Genomic DNA, 8,455 nt, shown 5'->3' with positions numbered 1-8,455 from the left:
AAATTTTAGGATTGTTTGTTCTAGCTCTGTGAAGAATGCTTATTTTGATAGAAATTATGAGAGAGAGAGAATCTGAAGCAGCCGTGAACTCAACTCAGGTCTCAATCTCACGACTGTGAGATCATGACCTGAGCCTAAAATAAGAGTCGAACACTTAACCTGCTGAGCCACCCAGGTGCTTCCCAGAGGAACTTTTTAAGTATTTCAGTACATATATCCAATCTACTCTATGTTCTTGCTAGTTGTTTACCCTAGTTGGTTGTGAACTCCTTAAACACAATCTTTGTGCTTAATAAATGTCAAGTGTGCACTGAAGAAATATCAAAAGGAACAGAGGAAAGGGGACTAAAAATGGCACTACTACCAACATTAATGGCATCAGAATGATGGAGCAGATGAGAGCTAGTCATTGCATATTGTCAATAGTTTCAGCATTTTGTTAGTTTTCTTCTAGTAATCTGAGCAGTTTTGATCAACTGATGGGATTAACAATTTATAAATTAGAAAATGGTGGGGTGCCTGGGTGGCTCAGTCAGCTAAGCATCTGACTCTTGTTTTTGGCTCAGGTCATGATCTCACGGTTCCTGAGTTTGAGCCCACATTTGGCTCTGCACAGACAGCACAGATCCTGCTTGGGATTTCTCTCTCCCTCTCTTTCTCTGCCCCTCCCTGATTTGCTCTCTCTCTCAAAAAAGTTTTAAAAAATTATGTATACAAAGATAAGTTAGAGAATGGTGAGCTAAAATGAAAAAGTTTGGCGGTTAAAAAGGGAACTAAAATAATTACCAAGTAGAGTCAGGTAAAAGTTTGCTTTCCAAGGTAAGAGAAACTTGTGCATGGGCATATTTTGTGACAAAAGGAGAAAAGCCATTGGGGAGGGAAAAATTGAAGATGCTGGAAAGATGGAAAATAACCTTTTGGTCAGAAAAGTGGGATATAGGACATGTATAATCAATAAATATATATAAAGGGGTGCCTAGCTGGCTCACTTGGTAGAGCATGCAACTTGATCTCAGGTTTGTGAGTTTGAGCCCATAATTGGGTATAGAGGTTACTTAAAAAAATTTTTTTAAATGTTTTTTTTTTATTTCTAGGAGAGATAGAGACAGCGTGAGCAGGGGAGGGTCAGAGAGAGAGGGAGTCACAGACTGAAACAGGCTCCAGGCTCTGAGCTGGCAGCACAGAGCCCGACGCGGGGCTCGAACCCACGAACCGTGAGATCATGACCTAAGTGAAAGTCGGACGCTTAACCGACTAAGCCACTCAGGCTCCCCTAAAATATCTTTTTTAAAAACTATAAAAATGGATATAAAATGGGATTTAGTATATTTTTAAATTTAAGTGTATTGTTTCTATTTTGAAGGGATTATTGTCTGGAGTTAGAAGGCTGCAGATATACCCTGTCAGTAGGAGGAAACATAGAAATCTTTCAGGTAAATCTCATTTTGCTGGTGAGAAATTCAAACTGAATTGTCATTTGGCTAAGGTCATCTATACACTGTTAATGAATCATGTAGCTGGAATGTGAGTTCTTTCCAAGTCTATGGTCTCCTTGTTTCCCTACCCAGTTTAAAATACATGTCTGCTTCTTGATGAATCCTATTTAACTAAATGTCACTTTTCTGAAACCTTTTAAGTTTCTTTGAACTCCCTCTCAGGTGCAATAAATTTTTTCTTGACTCATATTTTTTGTGTAAACTATTATTATATAGCATACATCCCACTGCATTAGTACAATTTGCTGTCATGTCAGCCATTTCCCCTTTAAGGACTGGAATCCTGTCTTTTTTTACTTTTATCCCTAAGTTCAAAGACTGGCAGAGAACTGGTCCTAACAATGTCTTCAGATTGGAATTCTTATTATGGATCATTTTGATCTGTGGAAATAGTCCCACAGCTGCTATTTATAAACCATGCCAAAGAGATCAAGAGTCATGCTTATTAACAAAATTTTGGAAGCATAAGGCATCTAAATAGCCAAACAGAAATGTAAGGTGTTTCAGCTCAAAAGTCCCAAAGGACTTGGGTAATTCTAGTGATTGGAGTTTGAAGCCTCTGTAAAAGCTGGCTAAGGGCTATTCTAAGAATGAATTGGAAAAAAAGGAATGTGAATTGAAAGCTTTGTTTATAATTTTTCTTTTGTTTTTCTTTGTAATTTTTCTTTTAAGGGTCTATTCCTACTTTACCTCCTTCACATATTTCTTATCCATACTTTACAAGTATAAAAAAAGATTTGGGGCAATTTTTTCAAATTTTTTATTTATTTTTAATGTTTATTTTGAGAGAGAGAGACAGACTGTGAGCAGGGGAGGGACAGACAGAGAGAGAGACACACACAGAATCCAAAGGAGGCTCCAGGCTCTGAGCTGTCAGTATGGACCCTGATCCTGACGTGGGGCTCAAACTCATGAACTGTGTGATAGAGACCTCAGCTGAAATTGGATACCCAGCTGACTAAGCCACAGAGGCACCCTGAGGCACTTTTTAAGAGCATGTAGAATTAATTATAAGTAAAATAATTGTATTAGGTCCAAGGAGAAGAGAAATAAAGAGTGAAGACCAAATGACTAGAAGCCTATGCAAGCATGAAATTGTTATACATCCCAAAGTGTTTATGCTCTCTCAAAGGGGCCAAATCAAATACCATTAGCACTGTGTCCTGGGCAAAGTCTGGGATCTCTGGGTAATGTCTGTTGCTCTTCTTACTCTAATCCTGTCTAGATATCAACTAACTTGAAAACGTAACTGCAAAACTTACGCTATATAAAATAGTGCAGAAAAGTGGAAAATAACTTAAAAATATATTTATTATTTATACATTATATAAATTTTCTATAAATTACAGAAATATATAAATGTTATTGAAATCATATAGCAAAAACCTGTAGTTCATTGCTGCTTCTTATACCTGCAACTGGTCATGATGCAGTAGCTGATAAGTGTCACCATTAGGATTTCTCTTTATTACAGATTCAATTTCCATTAGCTAATCCCTCAATAGATTAAAAAAAAATTTTTTTTTAATGTTTTATTTTTGAGAGAAAGAGAGAGATGGAGTGTGAGTGGAGAGTGGGCAGAGAGAGAGACACAGAATCCAAATCACACTCCAAGCTCTGAGCTGTCAGCATAGAGCCCACTGCCGGGCTCAAACTCATGAACCATGAGATCATGACCTGAGCCGAAGAAACTCAACTGACTGAGTCACCCAGGTGCCCTGAGTTTTTTGGGGTTTTTTTAATAGATTACTAGTTTCCCCCGATTCCCCCACACCCCTTGTTGCCACTATTGTGGAACAGTAATGTATTTCCCTATAGGTAATATAGATCATTCACCCCAATCAATACCGTAACATTTTTCTATCAGTGGACATACCCAGTGTATTTAACACCTAGGGGGAATCATTTTTGAACACCTTTTATGCTACAAAATTATTTTCAGTAATCATGAGATATATACAAAAAAACCTGAAAATTTTATTTTATTGAACATCATATATTTATATGTAATCATGTTTTAAAATTTTGCAATACAAAAAAGGAAAAGCAGGGGTGCCTGGGTGGCTCAGTTGGTTAACCAATTCTTGGTTTCAGCTTAGGTCATGATCTCAATGAGATCTCATGATCTCATTTTATTTCTCTCAAAACAAATGACAACAGCAAATAAGATAGCAGACTGTGGTTTTATTTTTTTTAATAAGTTTAATTTTTTTTTAATTTTTATTTTCGAGAGTGGAGGCAGAGGATCTGAAGCAGGCTCTGTGCTAACAGCAGAAAGCCTGATGCTGGGCTCAAACTCACAAACCATGAGATCATGATCTGAGCCGAAGTCGGACACTTAACTGACTGAGCCACCCAGGCATTCCTTTTTTTTTTTTTTTTTTTTTTTTTTTTTAATTTTAGAGAGAGATACATGAGCAAGGTAGAGGGATGGAGGGAGAGAGACAGAAAAGCAGGCTCCATGCTTAGCATGGAGCTTGACATAGGGCTTGATCCCACAACCCTGAGATCATGACCTGATCTGAAATCAAGAGTTAGATGCTTGATGGGCTAAATGGGTAAAGAGCATTAAGGAATCTATTCCTGAAATCATTGTTGCACTATATGCTAACTAACTTGAATGTAAATTTAAAAATTAAATTAAATAAAACTCAGGCATCCATCTCTTGCTGCATTTAAAATTTTCTCTTTGGGGCACCTGAGTCGCTCAGTTGGTTCAGCGTCCGACTTCAGCTCCGGTCATGATCTCACAGTTCGTGGGTTTGAGCCCCGTGTTGGGCTCTGTGCTGACTGCTAGCTCAGAGCCTGGAGTCTGCTTCGGATTCCCTCTGTGTCTCCCTCTCTTTCTGACCCTCCCCTGCTCAAGCTGCCTCTCTCTCTCAGAAATAAATAAAACATTAAAAAAATTTTTAAATAAAGTTTTCTCTTTGTCATTGCCTTTTGTCATTTTAATTCCTGTGTATGTTGGTGTGGACTTCCTTGGGTTGATTTTATTGCGGGGCCCTCTGTGCCTCCTGCATCTGTATTTCTGTTTTCTTCATGATTTGGGAAGTTTTCAGCTATTATTTCTTCAGTAAATTTTCTGTCCCTCTTTTCTCTTCTGAGATTCCTATACTGTGAATGTTATGCTTGATGGTATTGCTGAGTTCCTTTTTCGTTTTTAAATATTTTTTCTTTGTCCTCTTCAACTCAATCACTTTCGATTATTTTCTCCTCCAGGATGTTGATCCCTTCTTCTGCTTACTGTAGTCTACTATTTATCCACACAAGTGTATTTTTGATGATTCTTTTTCTCCCCATTTTAAAATAAGTTATTTCTGTACCCAACTTGGGGCACAAACTCACAACTCCGAAATCAAGAGTCACATGCTCTACTGACTAAGGCACTCAAGTGCTCTATAGCATATTTTTCATTTTAGTTATTCTTCATATTTGATGTTTTTTATGTTTTCAATCTCTTTGCTGATAGTCTTGCTGAGGTCCTCTACTTACCATGCTACTCCCAGGACAGTGAGTATCTTTATGACCATTAATTTTTAAATATTTTATGTCTTATTTATTTTTGAGAGAGCGTGAGCAAGAGCAGAGCAGAGAGGGGGACAGAGAATCTGAAGTGGGCCCTGTGCTGACAACAGTGAGCTTGATGTGGGGCTTGAATACATGAACCATGAGGTCATGACCTGAGCTGAAGTTGGCTGCTGAACCAATTGAGCCACTCAAGTGCCCCATTATGACCATTAATTTAAATTCTCTGTTAGGCGTATTATTTATCTCTGTTTCATGTAGCTCTCGTGATTTTTTCCTATTCTTTCATTTGGAACATATTCCTTTGTCTTCTCATTCTGTCTAATTCTCTTTGTTTCTATGTGTTAGGAAAGTCAAATACATCTCCTGCTCATGAAAGTAGTGGCCTAAGGCAACTGGATGGCTCAGTAGGTTAAACGTACAACTAACTCTTAATTTTGGCTCAGGTCATGATCTCACAGTTGTGAGATTGAGCCCCACATTGGGCTCCACAGTGGATGTGGAGCCTGCTTAAAATTCTCTTTCTTTCTCTGCTGCTCCCCTACTTGTGCTCTCTTACTCTCTCAGGAAAAAAAAAGTGACCTTATGAAGAGGAGATCCTATAGTGCCCTCCAGGGCATTTTCCCTTGTTCACCAGAACCCAGCACTTCAGGAGTGTCTCCTATGTGTGTTGTGTGCACCCTACTATTGTGGCTGAGCCACATTTGCCTCAGTCCAGTCATTTACAATGGCTCTCTTTGCCTTTTTGGGCAGGTTTTGGTCCCTCTGTTGTTAGTGGGCTTGAGTTGGTCAGACCAGTCATTTGCCAAGCTTTGATAGCACTAAACTGCAAGGCACCCTTCCTCTGTTGTCCCTCGAGAAGCTTCAGTTGGTGGGTGAGGCATGCAGTCCGACCAGATGTTTGCCTCCAGCTGCCGCTGCAACTATAGTCTGTCTGTTGTGAGTGGCTATCTTCCTTTCTCTCTGGGGAGGGAGTCACTGTGGAGTAGTCTTGACTACTGCTTAGGCTGCTTACACATTGCTAGACTTGTGGCACCACTTTGGATGGATTCCTGCCAAGGACATGTTGTGGGGGCAGATTGTCAGGGGAACGTGGGGGGCAGGGTGCATGGTACTTGCAAGGTCCTCGTTGGTCTGCTGTGGGAGAGGGCTTGCAGCTGTCTGGGATATGTGCCCAGGCTGGGATGGAGGTGACATGTCCACAGGAGAACATAGGGCAGGATGCACTGTTAACAAGCTAGGTGGAGAATGTTTGTGCTGTGCTGGTTTCTATTGTGTCCATGTATCTAGGCTGGGAGATGTGAGAGGAAAATGGCACCTGCCAGCTATTTTGTTCTTGGAGGAGTCTCTCAAAGATCCCTGCCCCTCCAGCACTTGCTATGAGATTAGTCAATAAATCTCATATACCCCAGGAGTTTTTCAAACTGCAGCTTGTAGCCGTATCTCAGTGAGGGTTTTGTTGTGTTGTCTCTTTCAGGGTGGGGACTCAGTTTCCTCTCACCCTCCTGTCTCTCCCAGAGCCAAACCCATGATTTTTTTAATTAAAAATTTTTTTCAAAATTTTTTTTTTTTTTAAATTTGAGAGACAGACCATGAGCAGGAGAAGGGCAGAGAAAGATGGAGACAGAATCTGAAGCAGGCTCCAGGCTCTGAGCTGTCAGCACAGAACCCAACTCAGGGCTCAAAGTCATAAGCTTTGAGATTGTGACCTGAGCAGAAGTCTGATGCTTAAGTGACTAAGCAACAGAAGCGCCCCTCCCAGAGCCAAAACCAGTGATTTTAAAATTCTAGGTGTTGAAACACTTGGGTCTGACTCTTGATTTCAGCTCAGGTCATGATCTCACTGCTTGTGAGATTGAGCCCCACGTGGGCTCCGTGCGAACTAATGGTGGGGAGCCTGCTTGGGATTCTCTCTCTCTCTCTCTCTCTCTCAAAATAAATAAATAAACTTAAAAAAAAAATCCAGGTTTAAGCCCTACTTCCTGTAGCACTCATGCAGTTAGGCCCCTAGGTTTTTCAAAGACGAATGTTATAGAGTTCTGTTTTCACAGTGCTAGTTTCTCATGCCTTGGGGTGGCTGATGTGGGGTTGGCTCCTCTACCCTCTTTACCTTCCCAGAGTCCTTCCCTCCCTCCCACACACAGTCCCAGGTCCATTTGGAAACTGTTTCCACCCTTCCTACTCTCTTTAATGTGGTCTCTTCTTTACATTTAGCTGTGCTGAATGTGTTCTGCCAATCTTCAGTTCATTTTCTGGGTTATTTACACTGACGTGGGTATTATGTAGGTGTATCTGTGGGACAAGGGGAGCTTAGGAGCCTCCTACTGTGCCATCTTCCCTGAAGTTCTCAATTTTTTTTTTAATGTTTATTTTTGAGAGAGACAAAGTGTGAGTGGGGAGGGGCACAGAGAGGGAGACACAGAATCTGAAATAGGCTCCAGGCTCCAAGCTGTCAGCACAGAGGCTGACACGGGGCTCGAACTTGGGAACAGCGAGTTCACGACCTGAGCCAAAGTCAGACGCTTAACTGACTGAGCCACCAAGGTGCCCCTCAATATCTGTTTTTTGAGCCTTAAATTCTTCAAATTTATTAATGATATTGTCAAAATCTTTTATATTGTTCAAAAAGAGTCTATATCCAGATTTGTCATCTATCCTCACTCATAGTTAAGTGAAGAACACTATTTTAAATTTTTTAAAATTTATTTTTTTATTTTGAAAAGTATTGCAGAGATCAACAAATTGTAGAAAAAGTCTTAAGCATAAAGTTTAAAGTTATTGCGTGTCAAAATTTCAGAAAGTCCCCATGTCACAGTATATTCCAGAAATTGCAATACTGTCAAGTGTTTTTGCTTTTCAGGATTGATTCTGGCAATTTCAGTAGAGAAAACTTCAAACACAAAAACTCCAAGTTTTCATAAAGGATGACAAAGCTGAAGTAAATGAGACTTATCAGTTTATCTGATTATTTTGAATCTAGAAGCTTCTGTCTTCTGCCTAGAATGTGAAGAAAGCCTTAAAGAGGGTGGTTACTACTCTAACACGAAAAAGCCGGGGGCATCTGGGTGGTTCAATTGGTTAAGCGTATAATCTTGATTTCGGCTCAGGTAATGGGCCCAGGGTCATGGAATTGAGCCCTGTGTTGGGTTCTAGGCTAAGCATGGAGCCTGCTTCAGATTTTCTCTTCCCCTCTGCCCTTCTCTCCTGCTCACACTCTCTCTCTAAAATAATAATAATTTAAAAAATTCTTCATATAATAAACATTAAAAAAAGGAAAAAGCCAGATAATCTACAAATTCAGAAGTTTTCTTGAACCCGTCAGATAATTGAAGTAACCAAATGGCCTGAAATGTAAACAAAAGTGCTTCATACATAAGGGGAACTTTCATCTACTCATAGGTGCTTCTACATGGATTCATTAACACTCACGAGGA

The sequence above is a fragment of the Crocuta crocuta genome, unplaced genomic scaffold (genome assembly GCF_008692635.1).
Source record: "Crocuta crocuta isolate KB4526 unplaced genomic scaffold, BGI_CrCroc_1.0 scaffold223, whole genome shotgun sequence".
NCBI lineage: Eukaryota > Metazoa > Chordata > Mammalia > Carnivora > Hyaenidae > Crocuta > Crocuta crocuta.
The sequence above is the reverse complement of the archived record's forward strand: the minus strand, read 5'-3'. Positions refer to the sequence as shown.